The sequence below is a fragment of the Homalodisca vitripennis genome, chromosome 5, assembly GCF_021130785.1.
Source record: "Homalodisca vitripennis isolate AUS2020 chromosome 5, UT_GWSS_2.1, whole genome shotgun sequence".
NCBI lineage: Eukaryota > Metazoa > Arthropoda > Insecta > Hemiptera > Cicadellidae > Homalodisca > Homalodisca vitripennis.
Genome location: NC_060211.1, coordinates 29,472,866 through 29,486,923, shown reverse-complemented (window position 1 = coordinate 29,486,923; position 14,058 = coordinate 29,472,866). Strand labels below are relative to the sequence as shown.

Sequence of the window (14,058 nt, the reverse complement as noted above, 5' to 3'; positions counted from 1 at the left end):
AGCCAGAACACAGTAAGCTTCTCCGAACGTGTCTGACCGCTCCGAACAGTAGCCAGAGCCAGTGCCGGTGCCGGTGAACAGCTGGTCGGTAAACTAGTCAAGGTCAACCAGCTGACCTCAACCAGGCAGAAAATCAATACTCTGACGGAGTGACTCCCCCACCGACTGACAAGAGTGGCCGAGGTGGGCAAAATAAAAGACAAAAATAAATGTCCAAACTGAGCCCCGGCTCAGAACATATGTAATTGATATTTTATCGAATATTTCATGTAATCGATAAGTTATCGAATATATTATATAATCGATAAGTTATCGAATATAAATGGAATGAAATATGCCTTTATTCAAGAGGCGGAGTTAGGGCTATTTAGCCCTCTCTACCACTCAACCTAAAAATAATATATTATATATTGAATAAATTATATAATCAATATTTTATCAAATATATTGTATAACCGATATGGTATCAAATATATTACATAGTCGAAATTTTATCGAATATATTATATAATCGATATTTTATACTAAAGCGCATAATTTTAATCTGACTGTACCCATATCTACTATCCAGACCATAATATACTATGCAATACTCAAATGATACGTGATATATGAAATTTGTAAAGTTTAAATGAGACCTGGAGTATGTAGAATTATTGTTGCTAAACAAAATTTATCTGTCTTTCGATGGAATAATTTCTGGTTTTATATCAAAAAAAGATATATACGTATGAAATTATGACATTTTTATGTGTATTATTTACATCATAATTATTAAAAACTACTAGTCGCTGTGCTTTTAGTAAAAATTTGTTTGTTTATCTACTTTTTGAAGAACTTTAAAAGTAATATTTGTTTTTTTCTTTATTTAACTTAGAAATTGCTGAAGTGTGTGACATTTCATAAATCGTTTTCCAATTTGTAATAAATTACTCTAAATAAGTTTCTTGCTTTATAGCATACAAGAAATTTAATTTAGTAACTATCGCCTCAATCACAAACTTAAAAAAAGTTGCAGCGAAACAAATTTATATACATTTTGTACTTCTATAAAATTATCCTTCGTTCCACACAGTGATGTGTGGTGTAACTATCAAGAAAACCTCAAGATGTTTTTTAAGTATTTCCTACAACATTTTTCTTGTTTTACTAAATACTGTTTAGTGTTTAAAAATACTATATAATATTTAAATTTTATTTTAACAGATTTTTATAAATAAGGGCGTAAAACTGTTCAAAATTTGACATTATCCATTAAAATTATATGCCAAACCAACAATACATTTCGAAACGATTGCAAAAAAATTATGGATAAATTTTACAAACCGGAATTTCAAATGTCCAAAATTGTTCGTATTTGAGAACTGCCAATAATACCTTCATAAGTGGAATTCGTTCCTTGAGATAAATGAAAATAATGTTATCTTATACATATTTACTTAGTCTTACTAATTATTTTAATGGAATCATGTATATTTATCCCGGATAAAATAAACTTATTTATGTAAATATAATGTTTAACATATTCCGCGAATTACGCAGTGGCTCGTTTCCACCTAAAACACCTGGGGATGTTGGCGATGAAAGCTTTCAGCAGAGGATGTTATTTCCCTTCTGGTTCCTTGCTCTCACAGCCCCATCCATATAAGCCGCACACCTTAAAGGGCTTTTAACTCAAACCGGCTTGAGAAAATAATATTATTAATTTCACAGTGTGCCCTTAATTTCATAGAAAACATCACTAATTTCATAGTTTGCCAGTACCGAGCAGTATTTTTGTGCTATGAAGAAAATTTCCTTCACACAAATGTAGAGGATTGGTTTCTAAAAAGTTCCATAGTATACTTTGGAATTAAGTTAGCAATAAATAACTATGGGTTTTATTTGAAATTGTTTTTCGGTAGCAAATTTGTATTTTCTGCAGTAAACGAAATTTAATTAAGATAAGCCGTATTTTCAGGAAAACACTTTTTCAATGGGTATAGTCAAAGAGAGTAAATTACGCAAGTATAAAATGTTATGTCTACAATTCTTAAACCTCAGATGTATTGATGAGTGAACTGATTGAAAGAACGTTTAGGCTTTTGAAATTGACGATAACGCAGTTTTGTTAAGCAGAAATTTTTCATATCGGATCTGGAATTTCTGTCAACTTTGAAGTTTGATATTTTAGGTTAGTCCACACTGATAAATCAATAGATTGAAATACATCTGTGAGTCTAGACTGCATCGTAAACGTTTTATCGTTTTGCATATATTTTTTGTTTCATTCACACGAAATCGTGTGACACTGTAATGAAAGGTTGAATGTTTCGAAACAATGATACACTTAGTTTCTTTATCGTAGAATATCAAGTAATCCTCAGAAAAAAATATCACTTTTAAGATTGATTGATCAGGAATTAAGTTATTTGTAAAATATTACAATTTAGCTTCTTTAGCGTTAACATTTTGTTTAGGTGCTGAATGTCAAAGAGAAAACTTTTGTAACTAGCACCTAAAAAGGTCACTAGCTCAAAGATTAAAATTTCCAAGATAAAAACCAATTAGTTATGGTCGGTGAATTTTTGTATTTTAATTTCGTTAACGAACAAATAAACACTATTGTAAAATGTATTACATTACAAGATTATTTCATATTCTAGCTTTCTTATTAAAAATATAAACACGTCAGATGCAGGAAACTCGAACAAGATAGCAGTTGTGTGCAGTGAATTTTGAACCAGCAGATCTGGGCGTGATATTAGACGTGGATTTATAGAATAGCCACACCCTAGCTCACTCTCTACTTAAAAGTTAACACAAAACCGTCACTTCTGATTCGCCTAGCCCTTATAATTGGTTTTTAAAATTTTCTAAATAAATTTGTATCAGGTTGATAAAATAAGGATATTAAGAAAATTTAACTGGTGATCAAGCAAGTCCAATTGCTGAGGGAAATTTGGGGACTTTATCGTCCTTATAGAGTATCATTAATGGTTCACTCTGTATCCTAAGTACTTTTCCAATCTTAAAATCATTTTCATGAATCCACATGACATGCTAGGCGTAATTTCGTGTCGTAATTGGATTCTTGTGGTGGTGTTTAGAGACAATCTAATTTTCAAGAACTAGTTGGAAATTACTAATCATAAAAATAATTCTGTAATTAATATATTTTTCTTAAAATTTATGATTTCTAAAACTAAAAAGAATTATTGACATGAAAACAACGAGCATGATTTAACACGAACACATCAACTAATCAAACTACTACTAGATTGCTTTATATCTATTGGGAAAGATTTAAATATAGGAGCAGAAAAAATTGTCATTTCAAGAACAAAACTGTATTTTTTAGCAAATCTTGCAATTATTCGTATTTTTGGTTGGAGTTTTAGGTTAAAAATAGCTCGTTTAATAAAATATGTTTTATCTGTTACAGATTTCAACAAGGCAAAAGGAAAACCCGACTTAAAGGTGAGGTGGTATGTTTTAGTAACATAATTAATTTTACTTAAAAGGTTTGTTTTGAACAGTATAGCTGTACTTTAAGTCCTAACTTATATAACATATTTAATTTAAACGCATTTTTCATGGTGGTGTGATAGGATCTTAATTCAAGCTTGCACAGCGATGAATTATATCAAACAATTATAGAATAAGTTACATATTTCTGAACATTTTGGACTCTCTCTTCTAACAACTTATCATGAACCCTAATACACACCCCTTTAAATATAAAAAATGGAATGTCTTTACGAAGCATCTCTAATTAGGGAATATATTACTGTAACATATTTCAGTTTATATATGTTCAAGATCAATATAGGCAATGTTTTTATTATTTTCAGAAATTATATTCATATACGAAATGTAGATGGGTGCTTTACAGTATTATGGGCATAAATCTAAAATGGCCGAGACTAATGATCACCACTAACTACTATATAAGATTTTAATGAATTCCACGAAAACCGTGTTTGGATACTTTAATACTTCAAAGTCAAATATTCTTTATTGCCATGAACTATAAATGCATGGATTGGCCTGCGTCACAATAACCATTAAAACATAATATTGCATTCATTAATATCTAACATGGTACATGGCATAGTGCTGTACTGAATAAAAAAAGTTTATCTGATAAAAAAATCTTAAGCTTCCTTTTAAAACTATCTAGATGTACTGTAATTCTATTCCTAAAAGTAAGATTGGACGTAGAATAATACTACAGCATTATAATAAGTGTGTTAAGTGTGATAAGTGTTAAAAAAAGGAGTAGTGTCGAAAAGGATGTTTCTAAGACTGTATTTAGATTGTGGGACAAGATAATGAACAATACTATGGTTCCGTTTAAAAAAGTTAATGTGTAAAATATGTAGATAGAAAGGGACAGTAAGGATTTTAAATTTCTTAAAAATAGGTATGCAAGACTCTCTTAAACGAATTCCACCTAAAATCCGCAATGCCTTCTTTTGTAAGATAAAAATACTCTTAAAATTAGTTCTTTCTAATCCCCAGATTGCCACAGCGTACGTCAAGTATGGGAAAACCAGAGCATAGTATCCTGTTAGAAGAACAGAAGTTTCTGCAGTAGAAACATTCCAGAACACATCTTCCGTGCTCCATTTATATTTGAGAAATAATTCAAATTCCTGTCAATTGACAGATCCAAGAACGCTGTGTCCAGAAATGACCCCTACGTCATCGAAATACTTACTACTTTGTGGAATTACCATTCACCCTTCACCCACAGTGAAAACTATATTTTGAGTTCCCTCAACAATAAACGTATTCCGAGTCATTGTCGACATTGATTCCAGGTCATGGCAGCAACGGTTAGTAAATCTAGTCAATTCCGTAATCCATATTTCATATTCCGTGTTCCATCATCTGTATCCGTTCCTGTCCTTACAAAAGTCGTAAACCGTATTTTAAAACGTTTCTATCCACGTGTCACAATTCACGGTGAAACTTTACATTATAATCCGTTTTTATCGTTAAATAAGTCATCTAAAGCAAGTGATTCTTTAAACTATAAAAAGTTAATCGTTTTACAATTAACTTTGCCACACATTATAGTACAGCCATGCGTCAAAATGTTACTAACACGGTCAGGTAATTGCCGCATCATTATGCGCAACAGGTCCCAGGTGCTTCAGCCCGGCTACAATACCAGCCCAATTAGTATTCTATCTGGGGTAGTGACAATTCCCCCGCTCTCAGTCGAACAGCTCGCGTACACCCAGTGACTGCATGACGTGGCTGGTTTCGTCTGACCTCATAATGTTGTTTCCCAATTAGTATTCTGTCTGGGGTAGTGACAATTCCCCCGCTCTCGGTCGAACAGATCGCGTACACCCAGTGACTGCAGGACGTGGCTGGTTTCGTCTGACCTCATAATGTTGTTTCCCAATTAGTATTCTGTCTGGGGTAGTGACAATTCTCCCGCTCTCAGTCGAACAGATCGCGTACACCCAGTGACTGCAGGACGTGGCTGGTTTCGTCTGACCTCATAATGTTGTTTCCCAATTAGTATTCTGTCTGGGGTAGTGACAATTCCCCCGCTCTCAGTCGAACAGCTCGCGTACACCCAGTGACTGCATGACGTGGCTGGTTTCGTCTGACCTCATAATGTTGTTTCCCAATTAGTATTCTGTCTGGGGTAGTGACAATTCTCCCGCTCTCGGTCGAACAGCTCGCGTACACCCAGTGACTGCAGGACGTGGCTGGTTTTGTCTAACCTCATAATGTTGTTTCCCAATTAGTATTCTATTTGGGGTAGTGACAATTCCCTCACTCTCGATCGAACAGCTCGCGTACACCCAGTGACTGCATGATATGGCTGGTTTCGACTGACCTCATAATGTTGTTTCCCAATTAGTATTCTATCCGGAGTAGTTACAATTCCCCCGCTTTCGGTCGAATATATCGCGTACACCCAGTGACTGCAGGACTTGGCTGGTTTCGTCTGACCTCATAATGTTGTTTCCCAATTAGTATTCTGTCTGGGGTAGTGACAATTCTCCCGCTCTCGGTCGAACAGCTCGCGTACACCCAGTGACTGAAGGACGTGGCTGGTTTCGTCTGACCTCATAATGTTGTTTCCCAATTAGTATTCTGTATGGGGTAGTGACAATTCTCCCGCTCTCGGCCGAACAGCTCGCGTAAACCCAGTGACTGCAAGACGTGGCTGGTTTCGTCTGACCTCATAATGTTGTTTCCCAATTAGTATTCTGTATGGGGTAGTGACAATTCTCCCGCTCTCGGCCGAACAGCTCGCGTACACCCAGTGACTGCAAGACGTGGCTGGTTTCGTCTGACCTCATAATGTTGTTTCCCAATTAGTATTCTGTCTGGGGTAGTGACAATTCTCCCGCTCTCGGTCGAACAGCTCGCGTACACCCAGTGACTGCAAGACGTGGCTGGTTTCGTCTGACCTCATAATGTTGTTTCCCAATTAGTATTCTGTCTGGGGTAGTGACAATTCTCCCGCTCTCGGTCGAACAGCTCGCGTACACCCAGTGACTGCAAGACGTGGCTGGTTTCGTCTGACCTCATAATGTTGTTTCCCAATTAGTATTCTGTCTGGGGTAGTGACAATTCTCCCGCTCTCGGTCGAACAGCTCGCGTACACCCAGTGACTGCAAGACGTGGCTGGTTTCGTCTGACCTCATAATGTTGTTTCCCAATTAGTATTCTGTCTGGGGTAGTGACAATTCTCCCGCTCTCAGTCGAACAGCTCGCGTACACCCAGTGACTGCAGGACGTGGCTGGTTTCGTCTGACCTCATAATGTTGTTTCCCAATTAGTATTCTGTCTGGGGTAGTGACAATTCTCCCGCTCTCGGTCGAACAGCTCGCGTACACCCAGTGACTGCAAGACATGGCTGGTTTCGTCTGACCTCATAATGTTGTTTCCCAATTAGTATTCTATTTGGGGTAGTGACAATTCCCTCACACTCGATCGAACAGCTCGCGTACACCCAGTGACTGCATGATATGGCTGGTTTCGACTGACCTCATAATGTTGTTTCCCAATTAGTATTCTATCCGGAGTAGTTACAATTCCCCCGCTTTCGGTCGAAAATATCGCGTACACCCAGTGACTGCATGATATGGCTGGTTTCGACTGACCTCATCATTTTGTTTCCCAATTAGTATTCTATCCGGAGTAGTTACAATTCCCCCGCTTTCGGTCGAAAATATCGCGTACATCCAGTGACTGCAGGACTTGGCTGGTTTAGTCTGACCTCATAATGCTGTTTCTCAATTGGTATTCTATCTGGGGTAGTGACAATTCCCCGCTCTCGATCGAACAGCTCGCGTATAAATAGTGACTATTAATTGATTATAGCTAATCTATATTGCTCACAGGTCTATACACGAATGTAATTTAAAACTTGTATTTATGAATTTTTGTTTTAGTTAGTTTGAGTTACCTATTGTTATCATCTGTGGCTAACGCTTTTACGAAACAGTCATCATGGCAACTCTGCAAAGAAAATTTGTGAGTATTTTGTGGCAAGCATATCTTTTTCTGTGATTTCAGTGCAGCGAGAGAGAATCCGCCTTTATTTATCGATGGGATAAGACGTTTAAGGAAACTTGCCGCTTATTGGACAACACACGGGTAGATGAAACAAAGGAGATGAAGCCTCCGGAAAAGTTTAAGACAGTTTTGTAAGAAGATAAAAAAGTATGCGGATCGTGGACAGTTAAATGTCTTTCAGTGTTCATAAAGTTTTGGAAAGAACTAAAATTCAATCGTTGCAAACCCTAGGTAATGCATGGTTTGAATTCAAATGAAAAATTGAAAAAGGTATGAATTTACTGTCGTTATTCTGTATGAAAATGAACTTGAATCACATTTTGTAAACCGAATTGGGACATCTATCACTTACGTGGAAATGCGCATCGTCATAAATTTCGTATATTGAAAACTTAAAGCAACGAATCAGAACTGCGATTGATTCAATTACCCCGGAAATCCTGATCAAAATATGGGAGATCAAAGTTCTCTTGGACGTCTGCAGGGTGATTAATGGTGCTCATGTTAAACTCAGATAAACTGACGCAAAACTGTACTCTTTAATCCTATGGTAGTCTCATGCTTCTGCTGTATATACTTTTGTAAGTAAAGTTATTTAAAAGTGTGACATGACTTTGCGGACATACTTTTTATTGTCTGCAAAGTCAACAGAAGACTTTGCAGATCATTGCATTCTATTTTGAGGCGGATGGTAAACACCTAAGCGTATAAAAACAACTCATCAATAACTTAACATGTTATTGAATATCACGACACAATATACACAATATTCATGTGTTTGAATATGCTGCACATTAGCATTTAAAAGGTCTACATGGCTGAATTGTATTACTGTAATAAATTACGATGCAAAGCAGTTATAAAATTGTTTTATAAATTAATATGATAATTGCTAATAACATATTGGATGTAGTTTACTGTCTGCTGTACGTATTGAAGGGATGATGCAGTAGTTAAACCAATCACAGCCTCTGTAGAGCAATGGATCCGTTATAATTATATCCGAAGGGCAAGTAATGGAGCTGGGATGCCCTGTTGAGTAATAATTGCTTGACGATTTAGATGGTACTATGTGATTCGATATAGTTCCTTGCGAAACATTGTTGCTCTTGTTACAGTATGATTAAAAACATTAAATAATATAAATGATTTATCTCTTAAAAAGGATATGCTACAAATAAATAAGATAAAGACCATGTACAATGTATGACGTATATTAAATCTATAAAAAAAATATAACATTTTTTTTAACAGAACACTATTCTATATTGAAAGAGGCTAAGCAGAATTCCTCCAAGGCAAGCCCCTTCGGAGGATTCTCACATCACTATATAAGTAATGTTGAGTAGCAAAAGTAAATTAAGTTAAAACAATAATGCCAATTTTAGTAGAGAGTATACAATAAACATGAAATGAAAATATTGTAATAGTTTCATTAAGCTCCATCAAATGAAATAGAAATGCTATTGATAATATAAAATCCACCTGAAACAGCGAAAGAAGAGTGGTTCATTGTTTAAAAAACAAAACAAAGCAACTGCAAGAAATAGACTAAAATGCTTTGCAATTAGAATTGAAATATTAATTACCAATACGGATACAGAATAGCGCAGAACTTGCATATGATTTTAAAAAGTAACTATGCATGCATAATAATATAACGGACATGAATTATTACTTAGAAAACTTTATAAACCTGTATATTAAACATTAAATTTTCAATATCATCGACGCTAAACAACCATCTTCTTAGAATTTTACGAAAGGAATGAACTGTTGTGAAATTAGCTTTTATATAATGCAGAATACGGTTAAACATTCGAAATCCTAGAAAAGTTGTTTTAGTGAAATACGTGTTTTCACGTTTCGGAACAAATTAATTACAATAGTTTCTCAGTTTGGATCTGAAAATGCTATCTGCAAAGTATGAATTATTTAAATAAACATTTTAAGAACTTTGTGTCCATACATACATATATATATATATATATATATATATATATATATATATATATATATATATATAGGGGTAAAACATCGAGGAACGCAACAGTTGAGTAAGATGATTCATGTTTGTTCTACATAAGTTGTCAAATTTTGTAAAGTAAATTTATTATTTCATTTATTTATTTTTATTTATTTATAATTTTTGCTTTAATAAAGCTAAAATATAATTAAATTTTTCTTAGTTCTTAAGAGAGTTATTGATAGGTGTAATGGAAATCAGAACCTAATCTTTAAAATTTTTGGAATTTACGAGCTTTAAAAATCCTATATTAAAATATTTTTAGATTGGAACCAAGTGTTTTGTAAAGTGAAAACTGTAACATATTTGGAGGGAATACTTATTTGGTAACGTGGGATAAAAATTTGGATTATTTAAAATTTTTAACTTACTGAAATTTAAAAAAGCATACGTTGAAACAGTACTGACTTTTCGACGGTTTGTATACAAGAATGAATACTTCAAACTTTTTTCAAAATGATCAGTGAATAAAGAGGTGTTAAATGATGTACGAATCGACCTAAATTACAGTTCGAAATCCTTCAAAACTGTCCTCTGCCCACATAGAGTGTCTTTTTGGGGTATTTTTGAAAGTAAAATAATATTTTTCTGAATTCTTTGGCGTCGAAATATGTGGGTTTCGGTCAAACGAAGAAGGCGGGTTTCTTGGTTGAGCTGCTATTCATCGTGGATTGGTGGTCTGCCTCAAACTACATAAAACAATTCCAGGTTAGCTCAAACAATATTTCAGCTTTAAACGCTTCCTCACTATATTGCAGCGAAAGAATAACGGATCCTAAAACAACACAGGATTTTCAAAACCTTCTTAAAGGTAATGGTTGTGATTTTACACGATTGTAATAAACGGGCTGCACTTGATTTTAGCTTTATGAGAACAGTGTTGAATTTCAAACACTTCTACGTCTATCTTTGGTTCTAGAATTGTTGGGGGGGGGAGTGTCTTATTTTAAAGGGGCTACGCACCCAAGAACATTTTTAGAACAATCTGGATCTATATTGATTATTTTTTTAAATCATCGTTAATATTTAAAACAGTATTTTACTTAAATGGCATGATTAAAATACGAATATTGAGTAAAGTTCTATTTCCCTCTCAACGTGCAGCGCCTGAAATCTGAGAATATAGGAGTTCTTGTCTGTCTGGAGAGATCCATAAACGATTGGCAACGAATACTTTGCTTGCATCGCTCCGACATCAGAGATACCTATGCTACAAAGAATCTAAGTTTGGTTACCTAAGCGGAAATGGAGCTTGAATTTTTACATTAAAGCAAAACTCCCCACCATATATACGTGATGTGAAGATTCAAACGATTTTGGATACGTAAAGATATGATTAATCTTCAAAATTAAACATCTCATTGAAGACACATGATTCTACGACAAACATAGGGGCTCATAATAACTTTTTATGTTTAACTTTGTTTTAAGGCGTGCAACACAAGGTCGTTCCACCACAGACACCTAATAATATTATGTAAAGCGATTAGTTTAGATAAAATTAACACAGCATAGCAAACCAGTTGTGTTCTTTTGCGTTCGAGTACAGTGTTTAGTTATAGATTAATTATTGAAACCAATATCGGTTTTGTAATTTAGTTCACTTTAAAACCGCAAAAGTACCCACTTTAGAAGTTATTCGCCTTTAAAACTTTCAGTAATTCTACACATAACGTAGCTATGGTAGGAAGAGTTGATTCAATTCAATTTTGAGTTCTCCTTCCTGTACCTGCACCAATATGTACCTGATGAGACGATGAGACTACCGCTTCACCTATTTATTGGTGTCTCTGATGTCGCAACGATGTAAATGTTTGGGTTTGAGCTTCTTCGTCGGCGACTTTCTTCGGATCTCTTCAGACGAACATGACTCGAGATTCCAGGAGTCAGGTCTGAGACAGCATCAGATACCAGAAGCTGCAATAAAAGGAAGGTGAACTGGAGCTAAACTTAAAATTTAATTCAGTAATTACTACCAATTTGTGCAAATAAGTGAAAACTTTAATGCGCTATGCTGTTTTAAACTAAATGAATTGACTACATTCATGAACCCAAACTTTTTTGTTTACGCTTGGGCATAACATAACAAAATAGCAGTGAACGAAATAAATGTTGGGAAAATGAAGAAATATGGCCCCAAACTGACTCTTCAGTATGTCTACTGATCCGGGATTACGAGGTACTCAGTATAATAGCCATCGCAAGCGGTGTACCATTAAGCATAAAGCGTTCATAAATGGCGTGGGCTTAAAAGAGCGGGGCTTTAAAATGAACCAAATCAGCTGTCGAATCACAGCTGAGGCTGTGAACTGCTCTCAAAAGCCAAGGCTTTTAAGCCAACGTCATTTACGAATGAGTGTTTTATTCATGGTGAACGTCCTCTGGCATATCGAATAATCGATCTCTCATGCAAACCGTTTTATTGGATGATTAATAATCCTAGTTTCGCAGGCATACTGTACTCTAAATCATCTATCTATAGCAATAGAAATATATACCATGTATATTTACTTTATACATGGCTTGTAAGTTACATAATATTTCAATGAAAAGTAGTCTTATTCTGAAAAACTAAATAACAATTTTCAAAGATGGAAAAATAACGCCGAACGTAACTTCTCGTACTGCAAATGAACTAACGCAATATTAAATATCCAATAATTTTTAAATAATAATTTACATACAATAAATTAACGAGTATACAATTATATTTCACACTTAAAATCCTGTTCATTAATACGAATGGAATTTGAACTGTATAATATTTTTAGCATACAATATAAGTGTAAGGAATGGATCCAATTATTTAAAATTAATTTTTGTATACATCTTATAAGTATAAACCTAATTTTTCTTTAAATCGATGGGAAATTCCCTTATCAAGAAATAGACTCCCCCAGGAGGGTTCACTTCTGGCTGGTTTATACCTTCCAGATGAATGTACACTGGGTCCAACAAAATCCGACGTGTCACGTAAATCTAGGCAACCTTATGAGTGTCCAGGAGCGGCACATCACTAACCGTAAATGTTGAGATTTTGGGATGCAAGGGAAATTCGGTAGGTCTAGTCTACTGCGGGAGATGACTGTTAGGGTTGGTGCGGTTCGTCCCTACGAGTCAAAGGTTCTTGCTGGCCTAGAAATGAGGGTGTGCCACCCCCTGCCTGCTTTGACTGTAGAGGCTTGTTCAGAGCTGTCACTCCTTCTTCCGAGGGGATACTACTTCCCCTAAATTCTTCTTCATGGAACCCGACACGAGGCGGCTCCTACCCTCCACCTTACCCATCCAGAATATCCTGAATATCCAGAATATCACTCTGGAAGTAGCGCAAAAGTCCTTATAGGACTAGATGCAATTTCCTAAGCTTCTTGTCCTAAGAGAACAAAAAAGAAATCGATCGTCAGTTTTGGTAGGGGTCGAAACGGGAGGGTATTAAAAGAGTTAAAAATAAAAACCACAATTATCTAATATTAGAACGTTTTCATCTTTACACATTTAAAACCAACTTTCCAAAAAGTAAATAAATGTTAAATCAGCGTCAGTTAACTACATGCTGATCCTAAAAATGCCGACATACACTCGTTATCAAGTTGTCTGGCGGCTATATAACTAACAGTTTTTAAGTATAGCAAGCTAGGAAAAATATTATTTGAGAAAAACTATTATTTTTATGTTCTTAAGGGGTTAACCCTTGTTATGCTCTATAATTTAGTCCTCCACCAAAACTGTTATGACTGACGAGCGATTTCATTCATAAGAAACATTATTTCCATGGTTTCAATAATAGCCAGGTTTTGTGCAATTAGAATTGGCTTTGGGCTCCTATTATAATAGAAAGGCTAAAATAGCAGTTTCTAAGTATTGTATTAAATAATCTACTAAAATAAAAACGGATGAGTTTTTATTTGCGTGTTTAAGACGTCTTTTCTTTCTTTTGTCTCACGAGAAAAAACTTTTCTTTTAGGCCTTCGTCCTCGTATGAGTTTTGAGGAAATGATTTTATTTTCACGTAACGTATTGGCTTACCAATTTTAAATCTTTCTTTACTTACCTTGTACATCCTTTGTTTGAAGTTTCAGTTTTGGTTGGCTATTTGGTTGGCCGGTGAGTGCAGACCTATTGTGACCTGTATTCTGAAGTTCAGTTTTAATAACTAGTGCTTAGTTTTATTAGGTGCTTGTTTTGGAGTTAGTGTGCATGGAATAGACACACAATATATGGCTGTTGTTCCTGAATTATGCGTATCACAACGTTCTACATGTTTACTTTAACCTATATTGCAGTCTTGCATTAGTTTAGCTAACACCTGAAAAAGAGATCAGATCGCAGATCTCGAAACGTAGCATTACTGATTGTATTGTATCACTGAACGATGGCAAATATCCGGAGAAAAAATCTTATCTTAACATCTGGACTTACCTTAAATTTCCGTAATATAGAACAATAATTAACATGTTATTAAAAGCATACTTTAATGGAGAATATTTATGTAATCTAAA

At 35.0% G+C, this 14,058-nt stretch overlaps 1 protein-coding gene across 3 annotated transcripts in view; it reads left to right on the top strand.

The window, feature by feature from the left end:
• LOC124361905 overlaps window positions 1-14,058 on the top strand; it is a 238,310-nt gene that overhangs the window by 135,813 nt on the left and 88,439 nt on the right. For 2 of the 3 annotated variants that reach the window (XM_046815962.1, XM_046815964.1), the window contains one exon: window positions 3,425-3,459. The gene's annotated coding sequence lies outside the window, so the exon portion shown is untranslated. Of the gene's footprint in view, window positions 1-3,424; window positions 3,468-14,058 lie in introns of all 3 variants that reach the window. The other variant, XM_046815963.1, reaches the window with a different exon arrangement.